Source organism: Apis cerana, linkage group LG5 (genome assembly GCF_029169275.1).
Source record: "Apis cerana isolate GH-2021 linkage group LG5, AcerK_1.0, whole genome shotgun sequence".
In the NCBI taxonomy this organism is placed as follows: Eukaryota; Metazoa; Arthropoda; class Insecta; order Hymenoptera; family Apidae; genus Apis; species Apis cerana.
Window position 1 is genome coordinate 9,564,623 of NC_083856.1, and position 22,264 is coordinate 9,586,886.

General features: G+C 44.7%; 1 protein-coding gene across 1 annotated transcript in view; it reads right to left on the minus strand.

Annotated features, from left to right (window-relative positions):
• LOC107994456 (dynein regulatory complex subunit 7-like) overlaps positions 1–22,264 on the minus strand; it is a 116,772-nt gene that overhangs the window by 74,987 nt on the left and 19,521 nt on the right. The window lies entirely within an intron of this gene.

Consider the following 22,264-nt stretch of genomic DNA (forward strand, 5'->3'; position numbering starts at 1 on the left):
TTGTCGACATATTTTCGCCTAATAGATTATAAAATTGTAAAAACGATCGCGACGATCAATCGTCTCGCAACGAAATATGAGGTGTTCTCTTTGAACGATTCGTATAATTCGCGAAGAGCCAAAGAAGGCGGTGGATAGTCAAGTCAGCCACCGCCTCCTGTCGAATTCTTTTTCTCCAAACCGAGTGACCTTTACATTCCTAATCGTGACCACGCGAATTCTTGCTACGTCCTTTCGGCGTACCTGCGGAAGACGAGAGCGGCGTGTGGCCGCGCCATTTCCAGCGCGCATGCCTTCTGGCCATCTCAGTGGGCTCCTCTCTCTCTCACTCCCTCTCGCTCTTTCTCTCTCACTCTCCCTATTCGTCGTCGCGCGTTCGTGTCCGTGGTTCGTGTTCGTGAGAGAGGCTGCAGCAGCCTCTGACGGGAAGGGCACGATCGGAAAATTAACGACCCCTCGAGCGTTAACTCCCGACTCCGAGGTCGGTTCTCGGTCCGCTCGTTCGTTAAGTCCCTCCTCGAGTTCTCGCGACTCACGCCGCGTTTTCAGCTATCGCCGTTCCTCTCTTCACCCCGGGTACCCTTCCACCCATGGCTCTCTGCCCGCTACACCCCCCTCCGTTCCCTCGGCTGCCCGTTTCACGTCCTCCCCGTCCCCAAACCCCGCCACGGTCGTCTGTGTCGGGTTCCTCTTGGCGTTCTCCGCTTACTGCCACCACCACTATCTCCCTCTCTCTCATTCTCACGCGGACACACGATCTCTCCGTCTTTCTCGCTCTTGCTCTTTCATTTTACGCCTCTCTCTCTCTCTCACTCGCGTTCTCGTTCGCTCGGTTAGTCCCTTCTCGGTCTCACTCACATCGTTCCTTTCCCCTAACCATCGCTAACGGGTCTACCCCCCGAGCTACGAATCGGAGATTGGCGGAGAGACCGGTCGATTATCTATAATCGATAGGAACTACCGGTATATTGGTGTATACGCGGTGCGTGGCGCGCCGTGGATGCCACGCAGAGCGACTGGCTTAAATACGCGAGCTGGACACACACCGCGAAACTCTACGCCCGCGAACTATGACGAGCGAGGGTTTAATTAGGGGAATATCGCGTGACGATCGTTGGGAAGATTACTTCGTATAAGAAGTGGAGCGAGAGTAATGCAACTCTGAGCTTAGATGATTGAAATAAACCTATCCGACAAGGGTGGATGAATTGTGAGATGTATTGAGGTAACTGGGCTTCGCGATTAATTAACTGAACCAATGCATATAACTACTCGGTATATTTTTTTTTCTATAACATTAAGAAATTTGAAAGAACCGTGAAAAAATCTTAAGTTTATAAAGTTATTTTGAAGATTTGTTTTAATTCGTGTAAATTATTTATCATTTAACAACATAAATGCATCAATCGACATTCCGATAAATTCGAAAATCCAATCCAATTTGAATTTAACGATATGTTTACATATCAATGAAATCATCTAGAATGTATATCATCGTTCGAAATTATTCAACGTCAACATCGGAAAATTTGAATTCAAGATCGAGTGTAACGTGAAAATTTGAAACGTTAGGCGACAGCAGCGCGCAACGAATTAGCAACGTTCGTTTTTATCCGGGTATATCGCAGTTGCCTCGTGGCCTGGGGCCGAGCAGGTGGTTCGTGCCACGAGTTATTGCGGTAAACGATATGCGCTTCCTCGAAGGAATTAGCTACTACAATGGCCCGATTAAATTTCGTAACAGTTCCCTCACCATATCTCACATTCGAATAACAATTTTGAACATTTCAAAGAAACCACGCTCGAAACTTTTCATAGAATTTAGTCTGAAATAACCTTCGACTGGCTCGCGGCCGATCGTTATTCCGGTTCACGGATCCGCTCGACGATATCGCGAGGCGACCGCGCGTATCCTCGACGACGAAGAAGAGGAAAAAGAGGGAAAACGGGAAAGCCTGGCGTTCTCAATTTCCGCGTATCGGCATCGATCGACATCTTTCGCTTTTCGCGATCCTCCGGTTTTCATTTACCCATCCGACCTCGGTGACTCGTGTGTTTTCGTGAAAATCTCCGGGGCTTTCCCATCGATTTTCGTCGGGACCCCGGAGCTACCTGGTCGCGGAGGAAATTGGAGGGCGGCGAGCGACGAATTAAAACGGAGGAGCAACGAACCGAACGAGCCAGAGCCCGATCCGTGCGACCCGTAGCCGGGAAACTACCCGATTCCTGGTTCCTCCCCTTTTTTCCACCCGTCAAAATAAACGAACTCTACAGGATCGCCTTTGGTGTTACAGTATACGTATAACAAATCGAGTAAACTCGATGTCGTTATATCGGAATCGTGTTAAAGTATCTACAAATTTAATTCTTTGTGATGATGCATTAAATCGATTCATTTTCAAATTTATTTCGTAAAATTCTATCAATATATGCATTTTATAGGTTACGGAAATATGAAAAGTATAGACGTATGTATGATGTAATATATGACATATAAATAAAAAATAATAGTTATTAATATAAGATTTAAGATTAGATATATAATTTATAAGTTATATAATATACAAGTTTCATATAGTATATAATGTAGTACTTTTTATTGATAAATGAAATAAATCATTAAGATTAGGTTAGGATACTGTATTGCATTTGGCGATATACTTAAATATATATAGATAATTATAATTAATATTAATAATATTATTATGATGTGTATTACTAACTTGTTTTTGTAGGTAATCTCTACGTTAGATTTGGCTTTCCAAACAGTGTAAATGGATGAGCTGTGATGAGTGGTGACGTGTATAGGATTTTCTTGAGGATATAAGGATAATGTATTACCATGTGTTTTTCGTTATAATCTTCAAAAGTTTCTTTTTCAATTTATTTCAACAAAATACACTCCGCGATAATGTGTAAATAATAGAAGTTAAAATATTTTAATATTTTAATAATATACGTTTTAATCACAAAGTCGACACTAAATGAAATGACGCCATATTTGAAACTCGATGCCGAAAATTAAACTTACTATTACACGTTTTCACTTATGATCATTAAAATTCATTTTTTTGATTTACAGGCAAAAAAAGTGTTATATTTCTTATTCTTTCTTAGATTTTCAAGTGACACAAATTTAAATATTATGAATAATATTATATACACTATCACAAATCCGTTACGAATGACATGGCGTCGCAATTACGATCGAAAACTTATTTCGATCCGTTAATACAGTTTTACGTCTTTTAGAAACATGTCATCATCGATCGAACGTAGCATTACGTTATCCGCAATAAGTTTAGCGTACACGAGGAGTCAAAGGTCGAGACAAAGAACAAACATACATGACACAATCGCGTTTAAAATTTCATCGTATAGCGGAAAAAGTCGTCGAAACCGTTCCGATTCCGTTCCGTTTCGATTCCCTGGATCCGACACATCACGCGCATGCGCGTTCCTGCGTGGTCGCAATCTTTTCACGAAGCCTAATTTCCAGGCATTAAAACACACCGATAACCTCCTCACGCTCGCTGAAGCCTGATATTCATATATGCGCGGCGCACGGCTATCCACGGCTTTTTACGCAACAAAGCGCACACGATCCGTTCTACGATTATTACACACGAACCGGCCGGCTTCCGGAAACTATCCTTCGCATCCTCTTCATTCATAAACTCTTTTCTCTGCGCGTAATGGAATAGCCTGGGCTCCGGCGGCGCATAAACGTCGAACGCGCCCGCTTCTCTACACCCGTGCCCCGCAAAGTACATACGGGCGAAACTAAATCAGACGGTAAATACACACGCTCCGGTTCGAGCCGCCGCCGGTCAGCCTCTGGCCTCTTTCTTTTTCCTTCTATCTCTCTCTTACTCGATTACTCTCGTTCCTTTTCATACACGATCCTTCGAAAACGCTTTCCCTTCCGAAAACCTTCACCGTTGACTCGATTATCGTCTATCCGTCCGGCGAGTTTGCGGCAACGACGACTGCGATACCAGGAGAGCAGCAGTTGCACGGAGCTCAATGTTCTGCTTCGTTCCCTACGAGCCTCTCGCTTGGTGTGTCGAGAACTGGGCGTGTGTATATATAGCTACACATATATGCATATATGCATGCAGGCGGCTATTTATGTAAGTGGTGTCGCGTACCGCGCACACCAGCGCGTAAACGTCTACGCGCGACACTACTTACATAAATAGTGCGAGAAGGAGAGAAAGAGGGAACATCGCGAGGCAAGAGAAAGAAGAAGAAGAACTAAAAGAAGGAGAAGGCGAGGAACGAGTCGGTATTGGAACGACGGAGTAAGACGGAATAGAGGAACGCGAATAGAGGAACGAACACATAACAAAGAGGGAAATAGTAGAGTGAGAGAAGGAAAATACGAGACAGGGGATAAAGAAGCGACCGTGTATACGTGTTTAGAGGAGAGAAACGCGAGCGGAGCGACGTGTGACCACATTGGCCATCGTCACTGGCGGCTTCTACGGTGGATTCTCGAAAGGGCAGAGGTGAAGCTTCACCGAGCTGTATACAAAACCGCTTCTCGTTGCAAAAGCGCGAGATTGGATGTCCATGAATATATAGAATATCATGTAACCGATGTATAATTGGGGCGAGGGTGATTCTTGCTAAAATAATAAATGAAGGATGTATAATAAAATTTGTTCATTCGTTGATTTCAAATTGAAATCAATCTAAGCGTCTACTATGGTATTCTTTAGTTTTTCATTTTTCTATCGATATTTACGATTGAAATATATTATAGAAATATCAAAAAAATATAAAAAAAAATTTAATAATTAATGCGTGTCTCTCGCGAGCAACTATTGCTTATTGATTGTATTGCAAATTATATTTCATTTATAAAGTTTCATTTTGAGGCCCGGAATTTCGAAGAGATACATTCTTTTTGTTTACTTTAAACCACTCCTTTCCGGTTCTACCAGTAGACATAAGCCACCCTATATACACATGGTTATCGTCTTGGTCTAAAGCTTCTTGCGTCTGCGACTGTGCCTTTCAAAGGGCCTTTCGATGTCGTTCGAACGACGTGCCTGGATTTTGCCTGATCGAACATTCGATATTCGTTGATTTGAATAGCGCGCGAGAAACCGTTGGTTCGACTAGTGGGCGGGGAGGGAGAGAGAGACTAGGGCGAATTAAAGACGTCGAGCAGTGTAGGTAGTGGGTAGTAGCCTGGAGGCCAATCAGGATGAATTAATAGAGCGCAAAATAAGGAAAGGGAGGAGTTCACCTATCGTCGTAATAAATTTGAAAGGAATCTTTTACTTCAGCTTTAGCAGGCGCAAGGGATTATCCTGTTTTTCTTTGATGACAACACGGTAAAAAAAAAGCATTGCGAGTAAAAAGTTGATTAATTATTATAAAAAAACAACTGTTTGGGACATACGAAGAGAACGAACTATAAGAGAACTAATAACAAATAGACATTTTATACTATTTTTATTTAATCTTTTCGCATTCAAGATATCTCGTTACGTAATATCGTTGGTAAGAAGTTTCGAATGAAATATCTCGCGTGTTTGTTTATTTATGATTGAGAATATCTTGTATATCTCATCTTCGAATTTTTGTAACTAATAATTTACACATCGATACATTTTTTGCTGTATCAATTAATATCAAGTTTGGCTTTTTAATGAAAATGCACGCTACATAATTCGTATATACCAAAGCATCGCATGAACGACACCGCGTTGCGGATGTCTCGTCTATAAATCTTAAAGGGTTAAGAGTAGTCACACGTCAAACGTTGTCAACAGAGATCTTTCTTAAATACTCTTCTTAAATATTCAACACTTAATTCTCCCGATATCTTCTCGGAATTCATCACAAGTCGAACCGTGATGCGATTTAGATATATCATATCTTTTCTCAAAACAATCTCGCATTACTTTCCTAATAATCGATCTACGATGGAACAAATAAAACCATCGCGAAAGAATCAAAGAACAAAATACGAGCACGGAAAAAAAATGCTTATAAGCTACACGTATAGTTAGGAACACGAAATTTTAATCTCACTTTATCTTTGGCTCACAGAGTACGACAGTTAGCGAAAGACGAAGAGGGATTGAGAGGCGAAGCAATAGAAGAAATTTATGACGTATTGTTTTGGTGTGAAATTACTCGTTTCACCGTGAACAACGAGGGTTCTCCTCCAATGGTAGGGACGAGATACCCAAGATACACCAGCGTGTATCCGCGTAGAAGAGTTCGAGCGTAATAACGAATAAATACCGTAGGGAGGAAGGAAGGTAGGGCGGGTAATGTCGTCTATATAACGTTCGGTTATCGAGCGAGAATGGCTGTGGTGCCTCCTCAGAAAATGCAGCGTTGTTCTGACCGCGATTCTGATCGCGAGCGGAGCGAAGCGGCGTTAATGCGGCTTTGGGCGTCTCGCGGTCCTCCCCCTTGCCCCCTCCTTTTCCCCTTGCTTCCCCTCAACCGTCACCGCCATCTCCTCCTTCTCCTCTTCCCCATCCACCGCCACTCGGTTCCTTCGACCCACGTTTTTTTTCTTTTCTCTCTCTCTTTTGCATGCGCCTCGCGCGGCCTTCGAAAGATCTCTCCTCCACGGGCAACGGAACAAGACGGACAGGGGGGAGGGGAGGGGTCCGCGCGCCAGTGAAACGCGGTGGAAGAAAGATGGAATGATCGTGAGAACGTGGAGCGACGAGGGAGATGGATGTAAATCGGAGGGATCGGAGAGAAAAAGAGGCCGGAGAGCCCCTGAGCTTCTGGCCTGGACGGTGAGCGAGGTAAAAATCGCGAGAGCCGTCAATTAGGAACGCCGCTTCGAGTCCGTTCTCTCTCCCTTCCCGAACAAAGGCCGACTCTCTCTCTCTCTCTCTCTCTCTCGCGAGACGATCTCCTCTCGCAACCTATCGAGAACGATATTTCTTTCTCATCCTTGGAGGAAAATGATCATATCGATGGGGATTACTATTGGGATGTATCGAGAAACCTCGATTTTTACATTTTAGAGATGTTTATTTAGAAATATCATTGAACCGTTAATTTGGTTAAATTTGATACAAATGTTATTAAAGATTAAAAATAGTTGGTACGAACGAAAATTTGATCGATTACGATTTCTCGATTCGATGGAAAGCTCGTGAACGTTTGATTTCTTTGATGCACGTGAATATATTTCTTCGATATAAGAATATCGGTAATATGTTAATGATATTTTTTGTTTCACGATTATCAAAAAGATGAAAATGTGTTTGAGAAAATATAATTACGTATATCTATCTATCTACTTATTTTCGTATTACGTAAAATAAATACTTAGATACCAGAGATCGGAAATCGTAGCGTTAATGGAATTTCATATATCAAATTATAAATTCACTTGCATTTCAAGTAACAGACTTGGCAATACATAACACATAAATATACTTCTGTCCGTACGTTATTACAACTTTGTTATCCTTTCATCGTTACTGTCGCAGCTTCTCTTCTACGATAAAGATATCGGAATTGGAATTAAACGGTTAATCCATTCGCGGATAAATTATATCGATATACCGATTATAACTACTCATCCTTTAACGCGTGCCAGCTTATGACCGATCACGAGATGATAGAGAGTTTCAATCGCGGAATGAAACATACTCGACTCGAGTCGAATTCATTGTTTGTCAGTTACGCCGTCGATGGCGTAATGAACGCGGCAGGATATCGGTTTCTATGGCTTGTTCCTATCGGGCATCATAAATATTCCACGGCCTCCGGGAAGAAAGATATTCGTCGTTCGTCGTTTTAACAGCTTTCTCGCAACGAAAAATGTCGATCAACGGCCGAGCAAAAATCGCTTCACGATTTTTTCTTTTTTTCACGAATTATCTGTTTGCGTCCATACATATATATATATGACATAATAATAATCATATAATTAGGAACTTGCATATAAAAGTAATCGAACAAAATTTCGAAGCCTGGTTTTCGATTATTGTGACATACTCATAATAACTTTTATTCGAAACGAATAATATTTGGAGAGTATAGCGATAATCGGGAATATATCGAGCGTAATGTATCGGCGGTTTTACATTATCATGAATAATGAATTACATAGAAACGCATGTACCTGGACGATGATTAATTTTAATGCGTGACTAATTAATACGCGATACGGTAAATCAACGGGACGCGAGTTTATTCGTTAGTTTGTTACGCTAAATCGAACCCCGGGCGTACCGTCGACCGATTTTTCCCTGAAAGTTAATTAGTTTCCCCTCCCCCGATAGATCGAACGATGTTCCCAACATCGATGTCTTGCTCGAACGAGGGAGAAAGAAGAAACACGCAAAAAAGCTATAAAAAAAGAAGAAGAAGAAAAGAGGAAAAGAAGGTAAGAGGAAATAAAACGAGGGGAGAGAGAGAGAGAGAGAGAGAGAGAAAATTATTCGCGACGAGGAAATGGGTCGAGCACCGAGCGGAAACGCTTCGAAACGAGGATCTCGACGGAACCGCGAGATATCCCGCGATGGCTCGCTTTTACCTTGCGACTCGACGAAAATCAACGAGGCGAAGTTCCATCGAATTCCACCTTTTTCCTCGAGAATCGCGTGTCGCCGGGCCAGTAGCGGGCACGATTCGCTAAAAGGCATTCCGACCGGAAATCTTCGAGCTGCTCTGACGAGGGGACGAGGGTACGAGCTCGCCTGTGTGTCCAGAGGACCCGCACTTCCGGAATAACCGGATGTCCTTGTGTCTCGCCGCACGGGATGCAGCTTGCAGCTCTTTGTTTCCCAACCGAATCGACGTAGTTTACCAACCGAGGCGCATAAGAGGGCCTCGCTCTAAGAGGGCCTCCTTTCTCCTTTTTTTCCCCCAAAATGCAACGTAATCAAAGATAATCGGTCGTTGAGGAAAGAGAGAGAGAGAGAGGAAAAAAAGAAAAAAAAATGCGAGAAAGCGAAAGATAGAGATTGGAGGGGAAAAATGGGGCAATTAAAATCGATCTTTAAGGCAATATCCGATGTTTCCGTTGCGCAGAGTCGTAGCGGTTTGTTCTTTTCGAAAGTTTCGGTTCTTACGGAACCGAAAGTACGGCAGGCTCCGTTTATTTGAACCTCTCGAGGGCAGGCAAACAGTTCATGTAACTGAAGTTTATGTAACAGGAGTTGAGCGATTCTCCCCACTACGAATTTCCATTCGAATAATAGTTTCAGCTACATGTACTCTGATACAATTAGCAGGAGTTCGTTTAATCAAGCGGTAACCGAAACTTCGTCACTTGGCGTAAAAATCGCCAAAACTACCATTCACACATTGAAAATTGAATGAACGGGATACATCTCGGCCGAGGATCATCATGTAATCCTCCTCCTCTCCGCTTAACTTTTATCATTCGAACGAAAACGCTACGATATTCCCTTCTTTACATCTGCGCTCGTTGCTGAAAGTACTTAAACGTAACAAGCTTCGATAACATATATATATCTTCGAAAAGAATTAATATTCCCACAAACATATCTCCTCTCACGGATGCATGTTGGATGAAAAGTTTGATCGACGAACGGCCGTCGTGTTATCCGGCCACTACCAACCACGGCCGCAGCACGGGATACGAAAAGCGTATAAAAATCCGCTTTTAAGATAGCGGCGGCGACAGGTTTTTCTCGATATAAGGTTGGTCGCGCGCGGCCGTAACGGGTAACCCGATAATTTATAGCGGCGCATGGAGGGCACCTGGTATAAAGTTCCTCCTCCCAGCACGCACGTATCGCCGCACACACGTGCACACGCGCGTCCGAGGGAGGCGCACATGCGTGCACCCGAGCCGCTTGTGCTCCCCATATGCCCACGTAATGACGAACGCGCGTCCAGACGGAAGACCGCTCAAATTTCCCGCGTGAACGAAGCGCGTCGAGATGCCTCGGGACCTCCACCACCGTGAGACTCGCCTCTTCTTTTTTTTCCCCCCCTTTCTTTTTGCTCTTTTCGTGCCCTGGTTCTTCTTCGCTTCTCCCTCTTTTTTGCTCGCGCTCTCTCTTCTTTCTCTCCTTTATGCCCGAACTTATCATATTGGGGATATTGGAAGGATGGATGGAAGGAGATTTTGGAAATTAAATTCTATATTCCAAGGATTAATATGATAGGAAAAAGAAAAAGTCAGCGACAATTCGGTAAACTCGTCTAAAAGTTTCGAATCGCTGAATTTCTGAAATTAGGTTTAGAATTAAATACCGAACGTTTCGATCGAAGAAATTCTACGATCGTATTTTCGAACGAAGGTCGGCGGCAATGCGCCTTCTGCCGATTCCGCGAAGCGTATGGGAGAGGAGAAATTACGGCGTAAAAATTCGTGGAGTGTCGGATGGGAAAGGCTGGGAAGACCGGATTGGAAAAACGTTGCAACGGTATGAAAAGTTGATGGAGGGCAAACTTTCGATGGAGAGCGTGGTGGATCGATTAGGTTGTAACTAGCGGTGTTTGTTCGCGCGTTGACCGGTGTGTAACCAGCGAATGAAAAATTTAATCGGGAATGCGCCGCGGAGATTTATTACTCTCGGATTTTGGAATAACGATTTTTTCCTTTTCCCTTTCTTTCTTCCTTTTTTTTTTTTTACGAAGAATCCGAAACGGGGCAAAAATGTTTTTAAAGCCGTTAAGGAACCGTGGAACGATATACGCGTCGATATACGATCTTTGATTGAAACGTAAGCCGCTGTAAATGGCGTCCCAACACTTGGCCCATTTCGCCATAAAGGAAATACGGATATATCGCGAATTTATCAAATTCTACGATTTTTTTTTCAATTTGCTGCTCTTTCAATTGTCAGAAATCTCTGAAAATTGTAGCTTTCTAATAACGAAATTATATCACGTGAGATATAATTTCGCGAAAGTCGCAAGAATATAGATATCATCGCGTGTCAATTCCGTTTTCCCATTTTTTCGTATATATCCTTAAAAAAAAAAAGAGAGAGAGAGCCCGATGAATTTATCTCGCAGCCTCGATTTCGCTCGTCTTTTCTCTCTCAACTTCTCCGAGGAGCCGCGGGAGATAAGATCTAATATCGGGATCCAAAGAGCAGGCGGCGGTTGCATAAGATTTATCTTGGAGGTTGGCGGAGGACACGTGTATTACTTCACGCGAATCGCGTCTTAAATGGGCGCTCGTTAGCGGAAAGGCACGTGGAGCAGTTAGACGTACCGTGTCCGACGTTATTAAGAAGGCGTTTCTAACAATCCGTATCCTTCATCCTTCTCTCCGCTCTTTGGGTTACGTGCGCATGCTACACGTGCACACGCGTGGATGGGACGCGAAAGGAAAGGGAAAAAATTCTATCGTCCAATTATCGCATTACGGCTTTGTTTATAAAATAACCGTTTCCAGGCCGTGACAGTCCCGTTCAAAAGTGCGTTCTCGGGTGACATGTCGATCTCGAGCCGACATTCGCTCGAGAAAAGAAGCTTATTGTAAAACAAGGTATAAACTATACGTCTACAAGATCGTTTTTAAATATTCTTCGACGAATCGCACGATCATCTATAGATGGTCTCCATAGTTCTAAAGGGAGAAAATTCTTCGGACAAACCCGTTCGCTCTAATTAAGAATTATTTCAAATTCGTAATTTTCCAAAACAAATTTTCCAAGATAATCACCGAACCACCGAAACCGTCATCGAACGAGAAAACACGCGAAGGAAAAGAAATCGAACGAAATAACGACGAGAATTGGACGAAGGGGATCGGTATAAGGGTTGCGATCCGCGGTGATTGGCAGCTTCTTATTCTCCGTCCCCTCCCTTTTCTCCCTCCCCCTCCCCGATATAAATTCCGCCTCCATTCGCCTCCATCCGGAGGATTCCTTCCCTCCTCCGTCGTCCGCTGTTTATCCGGAGCGAGCGTTCGCTCATCGCGTTGGCCTCTTTCGGATTCGCAGCAGGCGGCCTTAAAAGCGAGCCCGTAATCTCGGCCGCCTCGCACCGGGGCCGAGCAACGTCCACGCGCGCGCACGCACACACGAAAAAGCGGGGGAGAGGGGGGAGAGGATGGGCTGCTCGCGGGGTGAGCGAGTTCCGGGGGAACATGGCGGACCGTAGGCATCCGCCATATGGTGAGAAACTTCATCCGGCTCCGCCGGTGGATTTATAACGCGCGTGGTCCGCCCGGGAACTGTCGCGAGTCCCCCCCTCCTTGCGATATTTCCCCTCCTCCGTGGATTGGGAAAACTTCTTTTGAAATTAAAAGAAGGGAGGATTAACTCTTCGTTCCGCTGAGGATAGGAATGTTATTAGGAATGTAATGTAACGTTTGCGTGAGTTGCTGAGTTCGAAAGATTTTAGAGGAAAGAAGTTGTGAAATTTCAGATCGAGTATGACACGGTTTCCTTTTTTCCCTCTTCTCCCTCTACGTGTGAAATTTTTATTATCGGTCGAAAACGCGGGGGTTAAAGTTGGGCCGGGTTGTATTATTAATAAAGGGCGGGTCGAAGGAGTACAAAGGAGGAATATAAAAGATCGCGTTGGTTGACAAAAGGAATGGGAAGAGCGTTGGTGAGTGAAAAAAAATGAAAGGTTCGCGGATAGAAGGCCTTGGCCCACCGTATATGTTAATGCTCGACTAGACTGCAACTCCACCCAATTCTGGCGGCTTCGACTCTCTCTTCTTCTTGCTCTCTCTCTCTCTTTCTCTAGAGTTTGGACAAAATCAGCCAGACTCTATTTTCTTTCTGCGTGTTCTTCGTTATCTCGCCCACCGAGAGTTTCTCAATGATTCATTTTTACGAGTGAGTCACTCGGGCGGCTTCCATTGTCCTATTTGATCCTTAATTGATCCAAAATTTGTGCCAGCGCAATTACGACTTTCCACGTTCGTTTCGATTATTCTTCTTTCTCCCCTCGATCGAACAGAATCGAAGGATCATCGAGAGAATGACAAAGAAAAAAATTCGATTATTAAGTATAGAAATATAAATATATTCAGATCGTGCAATCTCTTTAAAATATTTTAAAATCATCGAGTTTACCGAGTCACATCAAATAGATTAAATCGCGTAAACCATAACAACTAACACGATTCAAAATCACATTCTTCCCTAAAATGACAAAATCATCATTGTCCAAACACTCCTTTCGGTTTCGAAAAACCCGAGGAATCCAAGAATCACCCCCAAAATATAATAACAACCGACACGATTCTTAACCAAATTAGTTGGAACCTCTCCATTCTCGAGATGGACCCATCGAAATCGCGTCACCTCCTGACGCGAAATAGATTATTTTCTCGATCGAAAACAAAAAAAGACTAAAAAAAGCAAAGGAATCGGTGAAGGAAGAACGGAGCGCAGTTTGGGATTCGCAGTTGCATCCAATTAAACCGCGAGTGGAGCACAAGTCGAAGGGGTGGGGGGAGGATCCACTAATTGCCGGGGGAATTTTCGAACGGCCAGGTAATCCCTTAGTCGGCACGCATCATTGCCTCGCAACGTACTGTTAAGCCGTTACAACAACCGTGGAAGGGAAACGGCTGCCGTCGGTAACTTTTAATTCAATTCCGTTACCGCGACCCCCTCCGCCGCCTACACCACCACCACCCACGCTTCGAGGGCGCCGATATACATTTATATATATATACGCGCAGGGAACAGAGGGCAATGCATGTGGGATAACCGACACCAGCGGGACCACGGACGAGAAAATCGCGGCGATTACACACCGTGACCGTTAACCATTATACCGTCGACGAATGCCATTTATTAAAGCGGCGCAGGCCCGGTGCCCGGGCCCGCCGGCTGGATTAAGCGAATTGCCAAGTGTTAAGGCGCATTATATGCTCGGCCAATTATATCTGAAATTCTGATCCGTTCGGTTTGGGGGTGGGAAGAAAGAAGGAGCACGCTTTCCGTCCTGGAATCGTGGACAGACGCGTTTCTTCCTTTCGATACGTACACGATCATTCAATATAATCGTACGTCGCAGCGGAGATAGGTAAGGTGGATGAATTATTTTTCTGGACAACTTAAAATTTGATACAAAGGTGATAATTGTATCGTAATGACTCGTCGTACAACTTTTCTCGTATTTCTCTTTCGTCAAATTTTAAACTGTCCAGAAAATATATAAGATATATATATATATAAATATGTATATATGAGGCTATTTTAATTTTGTTTAATTCGTGATTCGAAGGGGGATGGAACGAGAGAAGGTATATATATATTACGTATGGAGCCGCCATGTATGAATCGAGCTGTAAGTAGTCCGTTTCTTGCCGTTTGGCTCGTTCGAGGCGCTTGGACCCCGCTCGTTTGTATCGCCGCGCCTCGGGAATTTTATAACTTCATCGAGAGGAAGGGGGTTGGCGTGCCACGCATAGCGTCTCGACGTGGAACGATTAAGAGGGATAATCATCGGCGATTATTCTCGCGGAACGAACTGATGAATCGCGCGGAAAGGAGGATATGTTCTTTACTTTGCGGACGGTTTGGTCTCGAAAGGAGGAGTTCGAGCCGGATCGATACGATCCGTACGAATTGAAACCGTTATTATCGACGAATTTGCGCGATGGATGGGAATACAATGGCAAGAAACTTACGCACACCGTTTGGTAAACAACGTAACGGTGTCTCTATCTGGATGATTCGATCGGGAAAACCGATATCGTTTACGGAGCTTCAAAACTCTAATCCTAAAGTCAATTATCTCGTTACTTTCGCAAATACGGTATTGAAACCGCGTCCATCTTTTCCAAGTTATTCTCCATCCACGTCAAGCGTTCTTTAAAAGAGAGAGAGAGGGAGGGAGAGAAAATTGGCACAACGCGAACGAAAAAAGGAGAACACCAGGAAATACACGTTACCACATATTTCGAGAAACGTCTCATCGAATCCAGGGACGCGTCGAACGGCGAGCAGACCGGAATAAACCAGCACCCGTTTTAGCCCCGTGGATTCGAGGGTACCCGTAAAATATCTCGAGGGGACGGGGGTTCGCGCGAAGCGGGGCTCGAGGTCGAAAATCCAAGCACCGTTGCCGCCATTTCCGTGAACGAGCCCGTAATAATCGGCGCGAGATCGTTCGTGCAAACAGACGACGAGGGGGAGGGGTGGAACAGGGGGAGAAGGGTGGAAGAGGGTGGCCTTTAGCCTCGACGCGTATCCGTTAGCCTTTTCGCGCGTATATATACGCGGGAGAGACGTGCTACGTACCCTCTCGTGCGCGAAGGGGGTGAAAAGGGAGGAAGGGAGGGAGGGACAGAGAGAGAGAGAGAGGGGGGAGGGGCGAGGCGAGGAGACGAGAGAGAGAGGGAGAGAGCGACAGAGGCCGAGCGAAACGGATGGTCGGGCAGAAGCGGGTGGAGACGAGGGGAGGGCGCAGGGGGACGACGGGTTTTGCCTCCATCGGTTTTCCCGTTACTTCGACCGAAGTCGTAGCTAACTTATCTGCGCTTAAAGCCGCCCCTTCGCCGTCCCTTCGGGGCCGCCTGCTGCGAGCACGAAAATGACGTCGCCGTGTCGCGACGGGATCATCGACGACTGTGGAGAGAGAGAGAGAGAGAGAAAGAGAGGGAAAAAGAGAGAGGGAGCGCGTCCCCTCTCCCCCTTCTCCCCCCCTCTGCTATCCGCCGCCTTTCACGTTCCACCGTTTCGTTCTCGGAAAATCCGAGCCGATGGTTCTCCTTCCAAATTTTGCTTCGAAACTATACACTTTTCGCGTTATTTTTGGCCATTTTTCTTCTTTTCGCAGTTATTTCACGCGTCGTAATCGTGTATCGGTATGGTTTTAAAGAAAAGGAAATTCACGTTGCACGGTTTCGTTCTCGAAAAGTTTAAATCGATCGTTCTCCTTCCAAATTTTGTTTCGAAATATACATTTTTTCCAAATATTTCGCGATATTTTGGGTAATTTTTTTTTTTTCGACATTATTTTGCGCGTCATAATCGTTTTAAAGAAGAGAAAATTCACGTTCCACGGTTTCGTTCTCGGAAAATTCGAATCGATGGTTCAAATTTTGCTTCGAAATATACATTTTTTCCAAATATTTCGCGATATTTTGGGTAATTTTTTTTTTTTCGACATTATTTTGCGCGTCATAATCGTAGCGTATCGATACCGTTTCGAAAAAAAAAAAAAAAGAGAAATTCGATCAATGAGAAATTTAAATCGAAACAGTCGACGAAATTTAAGTTTTCGAATTACGAATTTCGTTTATGCATTATGTTTCTAGCTTCTTTCAAGAAAAACTTTATATCAACATCTTTAAGATTTAAATTTTTCATTATTATCTTTATCGTTTCTGTTCCAGTCGCAACTTTTGGAGGTTATGTTGCGGTGATCGATGGTTTTCGAGAGGCGAGAGTTACGATTCGACGAAGATAAGGTTAGGTTCTTAAGTGGAATTTTTGCGAGATACGTACGATTTTGTAGTACGGATTCGAAGTAATAGAGATCTAGAGTTAGACTCGTTCGTAAGATATACGCCCAGGGAGAGGGAATTAATATAGGGAAGGGGAATACGGAATATCAGGCAGTCGCGTTTCGACGCTCGTACGAATAAGATGGAATTACGCGTCCATTACGAATTATTGAATTTATATTTCGACGATGGATAACGACGCATATATGCGTTTGAGCAGTATCTTCGCCCCTTTGAACCTAATTAATAATTTATCCAAAGACTCACCTGTTGGCGAGAAACAACACGGTTAACAGGTTAATAAATTTGTTCGTAAAGAGGTTATCGTATTTTGCCTCGTTTATTCCGAGGCCACTTCGTCAAGTTTAAGTCTAAATAAGAGCGGCAAATCCGATCCCGCTTTTTCTCTCGCTCTTCGCATCCTTTATATCGTCGTTTTGTCACGATATTTTTCACGGATCCTTTCGAATAATTATCCTCACTTAAATCGGACGATTAATAATAAGAACGCGATCGACAAAATTACGCCCGACATCTTATTTTCCTTATCCCCATTCGCTCTATCGACCAACATCGTTATAAACCATAATTATTTATTTCTAATTTTCACGAAAGCTTGCAAATTACCATAATCCTCCCGATTATCCATCGTTTTTCGTAAATCATTCCCTGATATATCCCTTTACCTGAGTACATGTCTACACTATGTTAACACAATGTGTCATAACGGGCGTAGTAAACAGGAGAAATTTGAACAAACATTCGGACCCTTTCCGTATCCCAATTCTATGACTAAAGCGATAATACACCCTCGGCCACCACGAATAACAATGAAACTGTCTACTATCGCCGTATTAGCATACCCTATCATTAACGGGACTGTCGGATTGAATCATCCTTCTCGAGAAAACCCATAAACACTCGTTAAGCCTTGGAACAATGGACGAACAGGCCAATTAACGGTACTCGATGCCCGGTTCGAAGGGAAGTAAACGCGAAAAATTCATTAAATCTTCTTCTTCTTCTAAACAGCCCACCTTTCCCCTTTCCCCTTTTCTTCCACGATTTTCTCTAAATACGAAGGCTAAAAGGGGGGAGGGGGGAAGACAGAAGAGGAGAGACAGAGAAGCAAAGAGAGAGAGAAATTTAGGCAGGTAGTCGAAGGACGGAAAAATAAAAAGAGGAGGGAGATATAGGAAAAAAGGAAGCGAGAAAGGGGAAGAGAGAGAGAGAGAGAAGGAGGAAGAAGCACGGCACGTACATGGACACAATGGCGGGGGTCTCTGCAGGAGAGGACGTCGCCGATAACACGTACCGTCATTTCCTCGGCGCAGGTATCCGGATAATTTAGAATAAGAGAGCGGGTCCGACATAGCGCGGCGTGGTTGCCTCTGTCCTTCCCCTCCCCCCTCCTTCCTACCCTCGGCTGCAACGCGTCCGACGTTTTCCCTCCTCAACCCCCGTTTTCTCCATACCCTCGACTCGCCTCTCTGTACCACCCTCCTCCTGCTCTTTCTGCTCCTTCTTCTTCCTCCTCCTCCTCCTCCCTTTCCACCCTCGTCCCATCCTTTCCTCCACTGCACACGGCTCCTTTCGGAGCCCTCCGCCTCGGCCTCCGAGTAGCTCGAGCCGAAGCGTCCTCGTTGGGGCGTGCCTTTAATAATGACGTAAAAAAAGAAGAGGAGACGCGGCAATAAAGGAGAGACCTAGGCGAGGGTGTATCCCCGGCACAGCTGTCTCGCAGATTAACCCAACGACTCGCGGAGAAAGAGCGAGAGAGAGAGAGAGGACGTGGTGTGTGGGGGGGAGGTGTGTGGAGCGCGGCGTGTGAAACGCGATGGAAGACGGAGAGAGGGAGATATAAGACGGGGGTGGGCGGAATAGGGAGATGGAGAGAGAGAGGAGAGTTGCGAGGAAGCACGTTGCAGCGATATCCGAACCAACGTTGGAGGATATCGTGGAAGGAGAGGAGGAGAGAGATAAGAAGGAGAGAAAGAAAGGGAAGAGAAACAAGAGGGGGGAGGGACGGTGAAAGTTTGTCGAGGCGGGCGATATCCGAACCGGCAGCGGGGGAGGAGGTGGGGGAGTTGAGGGGGAGAAGCATCGTGGAAAGAAAGAGGAAAGAAAGTTCTTAGAGGGGCATTAGATGACAGGAAGAAAAGAGGAGAAGGAACTGAGAGAGAGATGTGTATATATGTGTGTGTGTGTTACACGGGTAAAGAGGAGAGGAAAGAAAGGAAGGAAGGAAGGAAGGAAGGAAGGAACCGAAGGCGAGGGTAAAAAGAAGCGGCAAGGCCGAGATCCTCCGACTACCTAGAAACGGTCGGTGCTTCCACGACCGTGGCCTGGGCCAAGATATATAACCGCCATATACCAGCGCGAAATCGCCTTCCTCAGGTACAGAAGCCACCGCTCGCGTTGTCATGCCCTTTTCCCTTCTTCTTCGCCGCTTGTCCCTCGCCGTTCCTTCTTTTTACGCTGACCAGCCTAAAACCCACTTCCCCCTTCTCCCTACCTCCCCCACCTTCCTTCTCACCCTTGAAAACCAACTCGGGCGCAACTTTCCATCCGTGACTTTTCCGTGACGCTCTCTTTTGTCTCGTGCTACGTACAGAAGCTACTTTCTAGAGACACCGCAGGGACAGGACGCCCCAACGACCACCTTTCGACAGGATCGAGCCTCGAAACGAGACGGAAACGTGGCTGGAAAATCGATCTCTACCACGAAACGCGGGGATTAAACGGATAAAAAAAAAGTAGTTCTATTTCTCAAGGTTACAAGCGCTTTTATATAAACGCATTAGCGGCGAGAGAGAGAGAAGAAAAGAAGTGACAAGGATGAAGAGCGACGCAATCGTTGGCAGAGGTCGAACCGCTCGACGTATGTCCAATATTTTATAGACACCGTGTATAGGAGAGTTGGCCAACACTTGGCCGAGGCGTTCCGAGGCTAAAAGCGGGCAACCGTTTTCGGTGAGCGGGCGTGGAGAGGGCGGAGGAAAAATCGGTCCGCGGTGCCCGGAACCGCGCTCTTTCGCCCCCGCCGCCTTGCTTTCTGCGAAACGGTCACGTAGGTTTCGCGGGGCCGCCACCGGATCCGGGAAACGGAAGTGCGAACACCTGAGCCGAGGGGTGGCCGCCATTTTCTCCTGGCGATTAATCGCGTGCACGCGGCGCGCCCGACAACTGCTCGATCGATGCTATCGATTATCAGGCCGAGGAATTAAGGATAGCATCTCGTTCGTTGTTTAGATGTTGAAACGAAACCAGCGAATACTTTCGTTCGGGGAACGGTAGGGGAGAGGGGAATATTAAAATTTTCGGATCGAGCGATTAATCGATGATACGTGTAAAGGGAGTATTTCAGTTCTATTTTCGAATTTTTGCCAATCCAACTTCAAATAGATCTGAATGCGGTACGAAAGGGAAGATTAATTTCCAGAACGAACTAGTTTTTTTCCGTTCATTACGATGCATCAATCTACTTTACATTTAATATGTAAAAGTTTCTTAATGAATTTTTTATTTCTACGAGTAATTTACAAGTATTCTACGATTTTATATTGTCCAATGTAATCATTTTAAGATTAATCTCGGTTGTATATAAAGCGTATATACTTTCAATCCTGAAATTCAATCATAAGTCGGTAAGCTAAATTAAATAGTCGAAGAAACATTTCATCCATAAATATAAAAGTAATAGTAAAAAATATTCCAAAGATTAGAAAGAGAAAAACAAAGGATATTCCCTCCGCTTTTTCATCGTTCGAAAAACCTAATATCTCTATGATAAATCTAACATACTTAAACACTCTTAACAATCCAATTCAATTTAACTACAAATCAACGTGTAAAAAAATTCCACTTGTTAAAAACAATAATAAGGAAATTTCCAAGGATCGAGAATAGAAATAGAAAAACAAAGGATATTCCCTCCGCTTATTTTTCCCTCGATTCGAAAATTTCGCTCGACCAAAAAAGCTAAATAACCGTCGACACTGTTCACCAATCCAATCCAATTCAACTACAAATCGTAACAAATTGATCAACGCGTAAAAAAATTGGACTTCTTAAAAACAATAATAAGAAAATTTGCAGGGATCGTGATCGAGGAGGAGAGAGGAAAAAGTAAATAAATAAGAATAGAAGAAGGAGAGAAAACAAAGGATATTCCTTCCGCTTATTTTTCCCTCGACTAAAAATTTCACCCGGCAAGCGTTTCGTTCGACGAACGAAAAAGCGTGGCAAGGGAGGAACGGTGGAAAAACAAGGACGAGGCGTCGTCGTCGTCGTGCGGAGAGCGGCACGAACAATGCTGAATAATCCGTGCGTCGGGGCATGCGGATAACTCTGTTTCGCCGTGATGTAATAACGATCTAATAAGAGCAACAGGCAGCACCGCTGAATGCGGATGCTGCCGCGATTCGATTTGTTCTACTTGGTTTCACTGTGGACAGATAACACAGGTACTCTCCGCGCCTCGTTCACCAGTCTCTCTCTCTCTCTCCCTCTCTATCTGCCTCTTCCTTTTACATCAAAACGATATCCTCTTATTTCTTCCTCCCTTTCTTTCTTCCCTCTTTCTTCTTTTCTTCTCCCCTCCCCCTTTCTCTTTACACGAATATCCGTGTATCGTCCATGAGAATTCTAAAGGGATTACGTAAGGTAAAAATCGACGCGTGGTTGAAACTTTATTCGGTAGCTGAATTTTGTTCCCTTTCCAACGGGATCTTGCGTTCGATATATACGCTAGCAGGGGAAACTAAAGTTGACATAGCGAAATATGTATCTCGGAGGTTGTTTTTCGTGATTCGTGGTTTCGACCGACTTTTTCCACTTGTTGCGCGTCAAATTTAATATATTCCACGTGGAGGGAGAGGAGGCGAGAGAGTTTTAATGGGATATTTCAGCAGTCGTTACGAGTTGCCATGTAATTCGACTATATATATACGATTTTCACGTACAATTTCCTTTCTTTCATTGTGTAATTCAATTACAATTAATCGATAAATCCCTCGAAAGAATAACAATGTTGGTAAGAGGATCGTTATTATTTTCGATTCGCACCTCTCCCTTTCACCTCTCTCTATTCAAAAACACGTGTTCAAAATAAGACAAGGGTCGTAAATTCACGTGGAAAATCGCCTACCCGACCGGGCCTAAACATTTGCCAAAAATTGTAAGAACAATGTGGAGATTAACGGAAAGATGGATTTACAGCCAAGGGCGAAGGCCGCGAGTTATAATTTTTTCGGTACGCTCGTAAAGCCTGCTGTCTCCTTGTAAATCCTCGCAGAACCTGCGAGCCAGACGCTTGCCAACGTCAAAAGGTTAATCCTATCGTATCCTTCAAAGGCATGGCAAAGAGAAGAGAAACCGTTTTGCGGGGTTTTTCGAGGTCCTTTTTGCCGGCGATCCGCGTCATTGTTGTTGCCGTCGATCGTCGTCCCATTTCGAATGACCGTCCTCTGCCTTTCCGTGGCCTGCCACGGTCGGGGACCCAGGTATTCGCCAAGAGAATCGCGGCACGGACGTTGTGTCGCGAACAAGAGAAGGAAAGAAGGACCCCCATCGATTTGTCAAACGCTGTCACGGGAACCTTCCGTTTCGCGCGTCCGTCACCGTTTTAATTAGCGTGGAGGAGGACGATCGTTGATTATTTTCCAATCCTGCGACCTTTCGCTCCTTTTCTTTCTCTCTCGGTTCTGTTTCTGGCAGAGGAGTGTGAGCTCGCTACGTGACACGCATTTCAGGGCGCATCGTGGGGGGATGGGTCGGATGGGGCCGGCTTTAAACAGGGTATATACAGGGTGAGGCGTTTGAAATAGGACACTCGGATAGCTATTTTTGTTTTTGGAAGAC